Raw genomic sequence first — 15,057 nt, forward strand, 5'->3', positions numbered from 1 at the left:
ATACATGTAAATAATAATTATAATTATCTCTATAAGAATTTCTAATAACATTATTAGAATAACTCTAATAACCATAATGTTATTTGCATGAATTCCACTATCTCAACAACTTCATAGGATTAAATCAAGCGACGAAAACATCATAGTTAGAGGTGCACCTCTCAAATAGATGCTGGTAGCTACTATGCTTGCCTACCTCAGACTTGAGTGTATCTTCTCTCATCGGATGGTTGCCACAATGTAATACCTCATAATTTAAAGGACACAATAGTCATTTAGCCAAAATAATTGAACCAAAAAAAAAAAAGGATAATGGCCAAAACCCATGGGAAAGACTTGGTAAAGCCCAAAAAAAACAAAGAATAGGGATTAAGGTAGGGGTTACGAAGCAAAGGCTCCTGCCGCAATACAATCTTAAAGAATAGGTCCTAAATACACTCGCAATCGAATTATTAAATTGGAAAGAAAAGAAAACGATAACAGAAGCAGGAAAAGAAGGAAAGAAAAGAGAAAAGTAGGAGGAAGAAGTTGATGCAGTTGATAAACCTTAAAGCACAAATAGATTCTTACGGGTAATACCTGAACTTCTTCTTCTGTAGATTTTAATTTCGTTTTCCATGATTTAAAGATTCTACAAAATAATAGAAATTTCACTGGTTCATTCACGTAATTGAGAATTATCTTTCTGAAGAATCCATAGAACTTTATGAAATTGGATTAATAAATTATATGAATAGGTTGGAGTTGATATATTAGTAATTACTCATCGCGTGGGTAAATATAATCCGGCGAATTAAGAGTCAAATATAAAACTTGGAGGATTGGGTATTCTAAATTAGTGATGAATTAGCCTAAATGAGGCATTGACACGTGATCAATATTATATGATTATAGATTGATTGGAGGAAATTGTACGTTTGCTCGAGGTGAAGCAATCGGTATTTCAGCACGAGTACTGTGAGTAGTAATCTTATCGCAACTTGTGTTTTCATAACTTGCATGATTTACAAATGATTTTTAATATGTTACCGATTATTTTGTGTTGCATGTGGGACAAGTCGTTTACTCGATATGATACCGAAATAGTTATTTGAGATGATTACCATTGTTTGAAATATTTCACTAGATATGTTTTACCGTTACTTGAATTTACTGTTATCAAAATAAAATTACATGATTTGATAAGAATCGAAATACCCTATATTATTTTTAAATATGTTTCTACGAGTATACGGATTACATAGACATGTATTAATGGGAGTAGACATTGAAGGATCCCGTAACTAACAGCGGGCTCGTTAGACCTGGTGCACTACGATGACCCAAAATGTCATCTTTAAATTTAATAAGTAATTATGTATTCTAAGACCTCGAAAGGCACCATTTATCATTCCTCGACTTGCGTGCGCAGTCAATACAATTTTCCGAAAAGTTTTTTATGTGAAAAATGGATTAAAAATGTGAAATAGAGGTTTAAAAACTCAACTGAGTTGACTTTAGTCAATATTTTGAGCAAACGGATTCGCATCAGTATTTTAATAATTTCGGTCGGTCTGTATCGTGATTTGGGACTTGGGAGTATGCCTGTAATCGAATTCCGAGGACCCTACCTCGAGATATGAAATTTTGATGAAAATTTAAAAGTTTGAAAGCTTGATGATTTTTAAGAAATTACTGATGTTGGATTTATTGACCACGGGTCCGTATTTTAGTTCCGGAGCCCAGTATAGGTTCACTATAATATTTATGACTTTTTTGCTGAATTTGGTGAGAATCGGAGTTGATTTGAAGTGAGTCGGACGTCCGGTTGTAAAAATATAAGTTTTAAAGTTTTCTTGGAAATTTTCTTTGATTTGGTGTCCGATTCGTTGTTCTTAGTGTTATTTTGGCGATTTGATCACGCGAGCAAGTTCGTATGATGTTTTAGGATTTGGGTACATGTTTGGTTTGGTGCCCCGAGGGCTCGGGTTGGTTTCGGGTGGTTAATGGATCATTTTTGGACTTGGGAAAAACTACAGAAATCTGCTTCTGGTATCCTTCTTCGCGTTCGCGAGAGGGGGCTCGCATTCACGAAGAAGAAACTAGAGGCAGATGAAAATTACTCTTCGCGTTCGCGAAGAGGGGGCTGCGTTCGCGAAGGCTTGAGGTGCGAAGCTTCGCGTTCGCGATCGAAGTCTCGCGTTCGCGAAGGGAAGGAGGCTGGCCAGGAAAATTAGCCTTCGCGTTCGCGAAGGGCATCTCACGTTCGCGAAGGCCAAGCCAGGCAAGCATCGCGTTTGCGAGGTAGCCCTCGCGTTCGTGAAGAGTAAAATTAGACAGCACAAATTTGTGCTTCGCGAACGCGAGGCACTGACCGCGTTCGCGGAGAGTAAAAATCCCAGAAACAGAACTTAAGTTTTGAAAATGGGGTTTCGACCCATTTTCAACTCTTTTTCATTTTTGAGCTCGGGTAAGGCGATTTTTGGGTGATTTTTATGGGAAAAATATTGGGGTAAATGTTCCTTATCCTATATTGATTATATTTCATGATTTCATACTCAATTATGTTATGAATCCGTGAATTTATGGAAGAAAAATCAGATTTTTGTAAAATCTTCCAAAAACAAAAATTTAAGATTTGAAGGTCCATTTGACATCAGAATTGGATAATTTTTATATGGTTGGACTCGTCTCGGAATAAGTGTTCGGATTTCGTAAGTTTTTTGGGATTTGAGACGTGGGTCCCTCTTCCGAATATTTTAATAAATTTTGAATTTTTATCCGAAAAATTTATAAATTCATATGGAATTAATTCCTATGATTCATATTGAGTATATCGAATTATTTGTGAATAGATTTGAAGCTTTTGGAGATAAATTTAAAAGGAAAAGTTGTGGTCGAGTAATTAATTAGAATTTGCAAAGCGAGGTAAGTGTCGTGGTTAACCTTGACTTGAGGGAATAAAATCCTTAAATTATTTGTTATGTAAATTGCATGTGAACGACGTATAGGCGAGGTGACGAGTGTTTATACGTTGTCAAATTAATTATTTGTCTGCTTACTTGAAAAATTATAAATTATTTTAAATCATAAATTAATTATTATAATAATTGTTTCTCTCATATTCTTTGTCAAATATTAATTCTTGAATACGTGCATTAATTGTTACATGCTATTTGAATTATGTGTTTTAATTGTTATTTGACATTTAGCATATTAAATATTAAACTGCCTATTTTCTCCCAGATTTCCATAATAATGTGATATTTGTCATTGTTTGTTTCATGATTAAATCACAATTATTGTATGTTTGTTGTCTTATAATTTTATATCAATTGTGACTTAATACATTCAAACAAGGACAATGACACCACCACACAAATAAGAATCCTACCAAGTTCAGAAATATCCAATCTCGCAACTCCGTTAACCAAAGACTGAACATCCATAGTCCAATTACCTCTCCCGTGATGGAATTAAATACTGAATCTTACAATCACAAATCGAATAATCCTCCTCCTGAAGCATTCACTTCCGCAACACATAAGTAAACACCCTACCCTATACACGAACATTGCACGATAACAACACTAGAAACATCACAATGCACTATTTAGAGCCCCAAAATCATGAACAACACCAACACTGGCTGAAAAGATCGAACACCCTTCCACGAGGCAATGATAGTAGTCTTCCCTCATAATGCAGGGAAAATATCCTGCACCACATCTATAGCACCGCCAAAACTCCTCGATGCCCAACTAATATCAAGTGCTCAACATCGTATTCGAATGAGTAGGAAGGAACTGAAATCAAGTTGCGCGTAAGGAATCAAGAAAGGGAAGTTCTCCTAACAGCCATGTAACCTCTCGAAGATAAGTACAGACGTCTCCTACTGATCCTCCAGACTCTACTAGACTTTCTCATGACTCGTGAGACCTAAGTGAACCTAATGCTCTGATACCAAGTTATCACGACCCAATTCCCACCATAGGTTGTGATGGCGCCCAACGATGCCATTAGGCAAGCCAATAATAAACCTCTAACTTTATTATCCATATTTGAACTTTTAAAATCAGGAATTACATTAAGTATATGGAATTAAATTTGGAAACCATGGAAATACATGTGCTTCCTTATCAAGTCATAGAGTATAAATAAAACATGAAGAAAAATGATAAAAACATTAGGTACAACCATGAATATCTACTAAAAATACCCAAAACCCCGTGTCACAAATGATGAGCATCTACTAGGAAGTACAATACTAATACAACATCTGTCTAGAATATAAAATAGACAGGATATAGTAATGAATGAAATGAGGACTTCGTGTGCTGCGGATTGTAACATGGAATGCAAATCACCTACAAAGTCCTTTCAGCAGCTATGCCTATGCGCCAAGATGACCACCAAATATACCTGTCCAGTACCTGCACAATTAGTTCAGAAGTGTAGTATGAGTACGTAAATCAACTCGTACCCAGTAAGTATCTAGCCTAACCTAGAAGAAGTAGTGACGAGGGGTCAATATCGACGCTTACTAGTAATCGAATAATCAAAGTACAATAAAAGTAGACAGGTATAAGGCATAGCAGGTAAAAGCAACAAAACAGATATACATGCATAACACGATCCTCAACAAAAGAGTAAATACGAAGTCCTTAAATGCCGGATACTACCTTGAATAAAATACATAATGGACAACACTAGATAAAATGTCACATCTCAAGTCAGAAGGACTCATAAGTACGCTGACTCCGTATCTAATATTACACACTATTCTGCCGAGGCGAACATCTCGATCCCATAAGAGAGTTTCATAGAACTGCCGAGGCGAATGACTCAATCCCACAATATGTTACATGATATTGCCGAGGCTAACGACTCGATCCCATAAGAATACTGCTGAGGTGTTCATCCGATCCTATAAGAATATGAAACTTTGACGGGTCACTGGCCCCACTCACAAATATACGTATGTGTTATCAAATTCAAAAAACTTTCGGACGAATACGCACAATGCGGGAGGATTCCGTAAAAGGGAGTATAAGGAGCCAAGAATAACTCAAGTAGTACAATTAAAATATGGTGTGATCCTAAGTCTACCCGGACATGATCAAGAATCTAGCATACGCACGTAAGAAATATAGCACCTACAAGGTAAATTCTCTCTTACAAGGTTATACAGGAGACTTACCTCGCTCTGAAATCCGATAACCGGCTCCAACGCCTCTCTAACACTGCAAACCAATGCCAAACGATCTAAAACTAGTCCAAAAACGTGCAAACCAATCAAAAAATACTCAAAGACTCATAATTTAACAATTAAAATAATTTTCAACTCCACACGAAAAGTCAACAAAGTCAACCCCGGGCCCACGTGCCGAAATTCCAAAAATTCTTAAAGATAAATATTACCCATAGCACCACGATCTCAGATTTATAATTTATTCTCAATTCCATGTCTAAATTCATGGTCAAAACTCAAAAGTACTATTTCTAGATTTTTCTCCAAAATCTCACAATTTCATGTTAGTGAAGTTTTCATGTTAAAGTCCATTTATAATCCATGTATTTAGTTAACAATGAGTAGGAATCACTTACCTTATGATGGATGATGATAGGAATCACTTACCTTATGATGGATGATGAAAAAGCTCCTTCAAAATCGCCCCAAAATTGGCTCTAATGAGAGAAATGGGATAAAAATGACCCAAATTCCGATTTGCATTCTTATACACTGCCCAGGCATCCTTCTTCGCAATCACGGAGCATTACCCTCCAAACCTGCGCATTTGCGTACGGCCAACCGTGTTTGCGATGGCCAAAAGTCCTCTGCCATGAACCCCTTGTTCGCATACACGGTCTCCTTTCCGCGTTCACGTAGGGAAATCCGCCCAACCCCTTATTCCTCGTGTTCGCGTCCTCCATGTCGTATTCGCGTAAGGAAAAAATCTCTGGCCCCCAAGTTCCTTCTCTGCATTCGCGACTCCCCTATCGCGATCGTGATGCTCAAAGTAGCAGCCCCCAATTCCTTCATCACGAAGGCGTGACTCTCATAGCGTTCGCGAAGCACAACACCAGCACCAGAAACCAGAAACATCAAAACACACCAACTTGGTCCAACACTACCTCGAAATACACCCGGGCCCCCGATACCCCGTCCAATCATACCAACCAGTCCACATACCTTATTTAAACTTATCCAAAGGCTCGAAATACCATGAATAACATCAAAACCATGAATCATCGATCAAAATCCTTCTGTTAACTTTCAAACCTTCAAACTTCACCAAACGTATCCGAATCACATTTAGACATTTCGGATCACGACCAAACTTCACACACAAGTTCCAATCAATAAAATAAACCTATCCAAGGTCCCAGGACACCGCCCAGAGTCCAATAACACCAAGGTCTACTCCAAGTCAGACTTAGTAAATTTGAAAACCTTCAAAATGCAAATTTTCGATAATAAGCGCCAAATCACTCTCGGACAAACCGATGCTCAACCTGAAACCCAAATCTGAAATCACCTTACGAATCTATAGGAACCTCCAAATCTCGATTCCAAGGTCGTTTACTCAGAAGTCAAACTTTGATAAACTCTTCCAACTTAAAGCTTCCGAATTGAGAATTATTCTTCCACATCAAGACTGAACTTCTCGAAAGTTAAAACCGACTACACGCACAAGTCATAATATATAAAGTGAAGCTACTCAAGGTCTCAAACCGCCGAATGACATGCTAGAACTCAAAACGATCGGTCGGGTCGTTATATATACAATATTCAAAAAGACATAGGCAAAAAAAGATTATTTTCAATGGATAATGTTGCGATTCGTTGAAAACACATAGATGAGGCAATATACAAATTCTGAAGGTGAGTTAAACTAGTTTGGCATCAAAATTCATTACCAATAATTTATAATATTAAAAAAATTAGGCAATTGTGTTTTAATGGGTATGATTGGAATTTGTTAAAAATATATATATGAGGCAATATACAAATTTTAAGGAAGATTGAAGGTAATTTTGACTAGTTTGGTATCAAATATTCATAGTTAAAATCTAGTTTAAATTTTTTTCTGCGATACATGTATCACTCAGATGTACATGGATATACATGTGATACACATTTTATATATATATATATATATATATATATATATATATATATATATATATATATATGTGTGTGTGTGTGTGATACACACTGTGATATACATATTATCTTTTTCCATGCTCATCTTCTACTTCGAATTTTCAATTCAAACTACCTCAAAACTCAATCAAATCATCCTAAAAATGAGATTTAAACTCTTTAAGATGTACCAAATCTATTCCAATAATACCCACTCAAAAGAAAGCAAAAATTTGACCTTATTTTGGCTACAAATAGCTAATTAGCTAATATTGGTAGCATTTGACTAATATTAGTAATACTAGTCTTAGGATACACGCGTTGTACGTGTACCCCATCTTAATGAGTAAAATATTATATTTAAGCTCTAAAACTAAAATTTAAACTCTTGAAATTGATAAATATTGATTCTAAATAACTAACTCGATAAAGGAAGAAACTCACTCTGTATAAGTTTGCAATAACCATTCAATATTTTTAACCTAACTTAACTTTAATTCTAGTTCTATAATTTCATTACTTTAACTTCACAAGCTATCATGTTTGCTTTTTGGTTTCAGCAAACACACATAGCCTTTAAAGGTTTAAGAGCTTTTATGAAAAAAGGTAATTTTGGTAGGGGTCATCCTCCCAAACCATTTCATTCAGCACTTCATGCTTTTCCCGGTGCTTCAGGGAGTCACGGTCCTATTATGCCTTACTATGGACAGCCAGCATTTAGTGCACATTCAGCTCCTATCAGTGCACCACCACTCCAGAGTTACTACAGCGGTTATCCGGCCCATCTGGGTCAGCTTTAACTTCAGCAGCCACGGCATCAGGATGGGTGTTATGAGTGTGGGAACATTGGTCATATCATGAGGTATTGCCCTAGATTGGCGAGTAACAGATATCGACAGGATTCGCATGCCATCATACCGGCACCGGTTGCTTCACCGCCTGCTCAGCCAGGTAGAGGTAGAGGTCAGGCAGCTAGATGTGGAGGCCAGGTCATTAGAGGTGGAGGTCAGGCCATTAGAGGTGGAGGTCATACCATTACAGGTGGAGGCCAGTCAGTTAGAGGCCGTCCCAGGGACGCAGTTCAGAGTGGTGGTGCCTAGCCCCGATTTTATGCTTTTCCAGCTAGGCCTGAGTCCGAGTCATCTGATGCTGTGATCACAGGTATTATTCCAGTTTGCCATAGAGATGCTTCAGTTCTATTTAATCCAGGATCTACTTATTCGTATGTGTCCTCCTATTTTGCTTCATATTTGGTTATGCCTTGTGATTCTCTGAGTGATTTTGTTTGTGTATCTACACCGGTGGGAGACTCCGTTGTAGTAGATCATGTATATCATTCGTGTGTGGTTGCTATTGGTAATTGTGAGACTAGTGTGGATCTTTTACTTCTTGATATGGTAGATTTTGATGTCATCTTGGGTATGAATTGGCTGTCTCCTTATCATGCTATATTGGATTGTCATGCCAAGACAGTGACCCTAGCTATGCCGAGGTTACCTCGGTTAGAGTGGAAGGAACTCCTGGTCATTCTGCCAGCAGGGTTATTTCTTATATGAAAACTCGGCGTATTGTAGAGAAAGGATGTCTAGCCTATTTGGTTTATATTCGCGATCCCAGTGCAATGTTCCTTCTATGGACTCAGTACCAGTTGTTTGTGAATTTTCAGAAGTATTTCCTGCAGATTTGTCGGGGATGCCACCCGACAGAGATATTGACTTCTGTATTGATTTGGCTCCGGGTACTCAGCCCATTTCTATTCCACCATACCGTATGGCCCCAACGGAGTTGAAAGAATTGAAAGAGCAGTTACACGACTTGCTTGATCAGGGATTCATTAGACCCAGTGTCTCGCCCTGGGGCGCACCAGTATTATTGTGGATGTGTATAGACTATCGGCAGTTGAATAAGGCCACTATCAAAAACAAATATCCGCTACCAAGAATTGATGACTTATTTGATCAGCTTCAGGATGCCAAGGTATTTTCGAAGATCGATTTGAGGTTTGGTTACCATCAGTTGAAGATTAGGGCATCTGATGTCCTAAAGCAGCTTTTCGAACTCGGTATGGGCATTACGAATTCCTAGTGATGTCATTTGGGTTGACAAATTGCCCCAACAACATTTATGGATTTGATGAATCGGGTGTTCAAGCCTTATTTGGATTCTTTTGTGGTTGTATTCATTGATGATATCTTGATTTACTCCAGCAGTCGAGAGGAACATGAGTAGCATCTTCGAAGTGTACTTCACACCTTGAAGAATAATCAGTTATATGCCAAGTTTTCAAAATGTGAGTTTTGATTAGACTCAGTTGCCTTTTTAGGGCATGTTGTATCGGCAGAAGGCATAAAGGTGGACCCTAAGAAGATTGAGGATGTTCAGAATTGGCCTAGACCTACTTCAGTTACAAAGATCTGGAGTTTCCTCGGTTTAGCAGGTCATTATCGTCGGTTCGTGGAAGGGTTTTCATCTATAGCAAGCCCATTGACCAGATTGACCCAGAAAGGTGTCCCATTCAGATGGTCAGACGAGTGTGAGTTGAGCTTTCAGAAGCTCAAGACCACTTTGACGAGGGCGCCAGTGTTGGTATTACCCACAGGTTCTGGATTGTATACGGTATATTGTGACGCATCTCACATTGGGCTTGGTGTCGTATTAATGCAAGATGGAAAGGTAATTGCATATGTGTCACGGCAGTTGAAAGTTTAAGAGAAGAATTATCATGTTCATGACTTAGAATTGGCAGCCATTGTTCATGCGCTGAAGATTTGGAGGCATTACCTCTACGGTGTCTCGTGTGAGGTATTTACTGATCAACGTAGCCTTCAGTATCTGTTCAAACAAAAGGATCTTAATTTGAGGCAGAGAAGATGGTTGGAGTTGTTGAAAGACTATGATATCACCATTTTGTATCACCCCGGAAAGGCCAATGTGGTGGCCGATGCTTTGAGTAGAAAGGCTGTGAGTATGGGCAATCTTGCATATATTCCGGTTGGTGAGAGGCCATTAGCTACAAATGTTCAGACTTTGGCTAATCAGTTCATGAGGTTAGATATTTTAGAACCCAGTCGGGTTCTAGCTTGCACAGTCGCTCGGTCTTCTTTCTATGAGCGCATCAGAGAGAGGCAGTATGATGATCCTCATTTACTTGTCCTTAAGGACATCGTGTGGCACTGTGATGCCAAATAGGTTGTTGTGCGGGGAATATGGGGTTCTGCAAATGCAGGGTCGTATTTGTGTGCCTAATGTGGATGGGCTTCGTGAATTAATTCTTGAAGAAGCACACAGTTCTAGGTATTCTATTCATCCAGGTACCGCCAAAATGTATCAAGATTTGCGGCAACATTATTGGTGGAGGAGAATGAAAAAGGATATAGTTTCATATGTAGCTCGGTGTCTGAATTGTCAGTAAGTTAAGTACGAGCATCAGATACCTGGTGGTTTGCTTCAGAAGTTAGAAATTCCTGAGTGGAAGTGAGAGTGTATCACTATGGATTTTATTGTTGGGCTCCCACGGACTCAGAGAAACTTTGATGCAGTTTGGGTCATTGTGGACAGGTTAACCAAGTCAGCACATTTCATTCCAGTTACAGTTACCTACTCTTCAGAGAGGTTAGCTAAAATTTACATTCGTGAGATTGTCCGCCTTCACGGTGTGCCCGTGTCTATTATTTCAGATCGAGGTACGCAGTTTACCTCACATTTCTGGAGGGCTATACAGCGTGCGTTAGGCACGCAGGTGGAGTTGAGCATAGCATTTCATCCACAGGCAGACGGACAGTCAGAGTGCATTATTCAGATATTGGAAGATATGCTTCGCGCTTGTGTTATAGACTTTGGAGGTTCTTGGGATCATTTCTTGCCACTTGCGGAGTTTGCTTATAATAGTAGCTACCAGTCGAGCATTCAGATGGCTCCATATAAGGCATTATACGGAAGGTGATGTCGTTCGCCTGTTGGCTTGTTTGAACCGGGAGAGGCTCAGTTGTTGGGTACCGATTTGGTACAGGATGCCTTAGATAAGGTCAAGATTATTCAGGATCGACTTCGTACAGCTCAGTCTAGGAAAAAAGATTTTGCCGACCGTAAAGTTCGTGATATTACATTCATGGTTGGAGAAAGAATATTGCTCCGAGCTTCACCTATGAAAGGTGTAATGAGGTTCGGAAAGAAGGGCAAGTTGAGCCCTAGGTATATCGGACCCTTTGAAATTCTTGAAAGGGTGGTAAAGTAGCCTACAGGCTTGCATTACCACCTAGTTTATCAGCAGTTCACCATATGTTCCATGTGTCTATGCTCCGAAAATATCATGGTGATCCGTCCCATGTGTTAGATTTTAGCTCAGTCCAATTGGACAAAGATTTGACTTACGAGGAGGAGCCGATGGCTATTCTAGCTCGGCAGGTACGGCAGTTGAGGTCTAAGAGTTATCCTTCAGTTCGAGTGCAATGGAGAGGTCATCCGGTAGAGGCATCTACCTGGGAGTCCGAGTCGGACATGCGGAATAAATATCCACACTTATTCACCAGCTCAGGTACGTTTTTTCTAACTTCGTTCGAGGACGAACATTTGTTTTAGAGGTGGAGAATGTGATGACCCAAAATGTCATCTTTAAATTTAATAAGTAATTCTGTGTTCTAAGACCTCGAAAAGCACCATTTATCATTCCCCGACTTGCGTGCGCAGTCCGTACAATTTTCCGAAAAGTTTTTTTATGTGAAAAATGGATTAAAATGTGAAATAGAGCTTTAAAAACTCAAGTGAGTTGACTTTAGTCAATATTTTGAGCAAATGAACCCGGATCAGTGTTTTGACAATTTCGGTAGGTCTGTATCGTGATTTGGGACTTGTTCGTATGCCCGAAATCGAATTCCGAGGTCCCTAGCTCGAGATATTGAATTTTGATGAAAATTTAAAAGCTTTAAAGCTTAATGATTTTTAAAAAATTACTGATGTTGGATTTATTGACCTCGGGTCCGTATTTTGGTTCCGGAGCCCGGTGTAGGTCCACTATAATATTTATGACTTGTCTGCCGAATTTGGTGAGAATTGGAGTTGATTTCACGTGAGTCGGACGTCCGGTTGTAAAAATATAAGTTTTAAAGTTTTCTTGAAAATTTCCTTTGATTTGGTGTCCGATTCATAGTCCATGGTGTTATTTTGGCTATTTGATCGTGCGAGCAAGTTTGTATGATGTTTTAGGACTTGGGTGCATGTTTGGTTTGGTGCCCCGAGGGCTCGAGTTGGTTTCGGGTGGTTAACGGATCATTTTTGGACTTGGGAAAAACTGCAGAAATGTGCTTCTGGTATCCTTCTTCGCGTTCGCGAGAGGGGGCTCGCGTTCGCGAAGAAGAAACTAGAGGCAGATGAAAATTACTTTTCACGTTGACGAAGAGGGGGCCGCGTTCGCGAACGCTTGAGGTGAGAAGCTTCGCGTTCGCGATCGAAGCCTCGCGTTCGCGAAGGGAAGGAAGCTGGCCAGGTAAATTAGCCTTCGCATTCGCGAAGGGCATCTAGCATTCTCAAAGGCCAAGCCAGGCAAGCCTCGCGTTCGCGGAGAGTAAAATTGGACAGCACAAATTTGTGCTTTGCGAACACGAGGCACTGACCGCGTTCGCGAAGGGTAAAAATCCCAGAAACATAACTTAAGTTCTGGAAATAGGGTTTCGACCCATTTTCAACTCTTTTCCATTTTTGAGCTCGGGTAAGGCGCGTTTTGGGCGATTTTTACGGTAAAACATTAGGGTAAGTGTTCCTTATCCTATATTGATTATATTTCATGATTTCATACTCAATTATATCATGAATCTGTGAATTTATGGAAGAAAAATCAGATTTTTATAAAATCTTCCAAAAATGAAAATTTAAGATTTGAAAGTCCATTTGACATCGGAATTGAATAATTTTTGTATGGTTGGACTAGTCTCGGAATGAGTGTTTGGATTTCGTAAGTTTTTTCGGGATTTGAGATGTGGGTTCCACTGCCAAATATTTTAATGAATTATGGATTTTTATCCGGAAAATTTGTAAATTCATATGAAATTAATTTCTATGATTCATATTGAGTATATCGAATTGTTTGTGAATTGATTTGAAGCTTTTAGAGTCAAATTTAAAAGAAAAAGTTGTGGTCGATTAATTAATTAGAATTTGCAAAGCGAGGTAAGTATCGTAGTTAACCTTGACTTGAGGGAATAGAACCCTTAAATTATTTGTTATGTGAATTGCATGTGAACGACGTATAGGCGAGGTGCCGAGTGTCTATACGTCGTCAAATTAATTATTTGTCTGCTTATTTGAAAAATCATAAATTATTTTAAATCATAAATTAATTATTATAATAATTGTTTCTCTCCTATTCTTTGTCAAATATTAATTCTTGAATTCCTGCATTAATTGTTACATGCTATTTGAATTATGTGTTTTAATTGTTATTTGACATTTAGCATATTAAATATTAAACTGCCTATTTTCTTCCTGATTTTCATAATAATTTGCTATTTGTTATTGTTTGTTTCATGATTAAATCATAATTATTTTATGCTTGTTGTCTTATAATTTTATATCAATTGTTGCATTTATTGGGGAAATTGTTTCTATAAAAATTGATTGAAATTGATAAATTGGAGGATCGGGTTGCGCGCCGCAACAGGCTTATTAAAAAGTCCATATTGGAGGATCGGGTTGCACGCCGCAACAGACTTATTAAAAAGTCCATATTGGAGGATCGGGTTGCACGCCGCAACAAACTTATTAAAAAGTCCATATTGGAGGATCGGGTTGCACGCCGCAACAAACTTATTCAAAAGTCTATATTGGAGGATCGGGTTGCACGCCGCAATAGACTTATTGAAAGTCAATATTGGGGGATCGTATTGCACGCCGCAACAGACTTATTAAAATATCTATATATACTTGATTGAAATAAATATATAATAGACTTGATTAAAATGAATATATTGGAGGAACGGGTTGCATGCCATAACAGAATTGAATGTGAATATATTGTAAGTGCAGGTTGCACGCTGCAATAGAATTTGAATGTGAATATATTGTGAGAGCGGGTTGCACACTGCAATAGAATCAATGGAATGACAATTGGTTATGACTGCGGAGTTGGCTTCAATTATTATAAATAAATTACCTGATCTATTTCTATTATTGTTGTTGTTACTAACATTGCGTACAGGTAATGTAAGTGACCCGCCTTAGCCTCGTCACTACTTCGTCGAAGTTAGGCTCAGCACTTACCAGTACATGGGGTCGGTTGTACTGATACTACACTCTGCACTTCTTGTGCAGATTTTGGAGTTGGTCCCAGTGGCGTACCATAGACTTGCTCGAATTTCAGCTACTCAGAGGAGACTTGAGGCATAACTGCACGGCGTTCGCAGTTCTGAAGTCCCCGTCTATTTTTCTTTAGCTATGTGTTTATTTCCAGACAGCTTTATTTTATTTCAGACCTTTATTTGTATAATTCTAGAAGCTCGTGTACTTGTGACACCAATTCTGGGATAGTATTTAGACACCGTTGTTGTTTTATGGATTATTCACTATATTTTAAACTTTGCTTCCGCATTTGTTTCTTTGATTATTAATAATTTAAAAATCGTTTAAAAATTGGGTAATATTATTCTAACGTTGGCTTTCCTAGCAAGTGATATATTAGGCGCCATCATGGTCCGAAGGTGGGAATTTCGGGTCATGACATGCACCTTGTAATTACCGATTGCTATTACAGCCCTTGCTAGTGGAAAGGTATAACTAGCATACCGTTACTGATTTCCCTCGAGTAGGGACTACCATTATATTTGACTTCTTGCGAAGAAGTCCACAATTATACCGATTATATGATCCGTTCTTTGAAACATCCCAAATATGAATATTGATATTATACAATGTCTACCGAGCTTATTATTGAATTGTTAATT

The 15,057-nt window shown here is 38.4% G+C and overlaps 1 long non-coding RNA gene across 1 annotated transcript; it reads left to right on the top strand.

Moving 5' to 3' along the window:
* Nucleotides 1–332: 332 nt before the first annotated feature.
* Nucleotides 333–14,662, top strand: LOC142176990 (uncharacterized). The gene is made up of 4 exons (XR_012705771.1): nt 333–572; nt 895–957; nt 7,687–8,287; nt 14,429–14,662. It is a non-coding gene; the product is annotated as an uncharacterized LOC142176990 (long non-coding RNA).
* Nucleotides 14,663–15,057: the final 395 nt, after the last annotated feature.

This window comes from Nicotiana tabacum, chromosome 23 (genome assembly GCF_000715075.1).
Source record: "Nicotiana tabacum cultivar K326 chromosome 23, ASM71507v2, whole genome shotgun sequence".
Classification (NCBI taxonomy): domain Eukaryota; kingdom Viridiplantae; phylum Streptophyta; class Magnoliopsida; order Solanales; family Solanaceae; genus Nicotiana; species Nicotiana tabacum.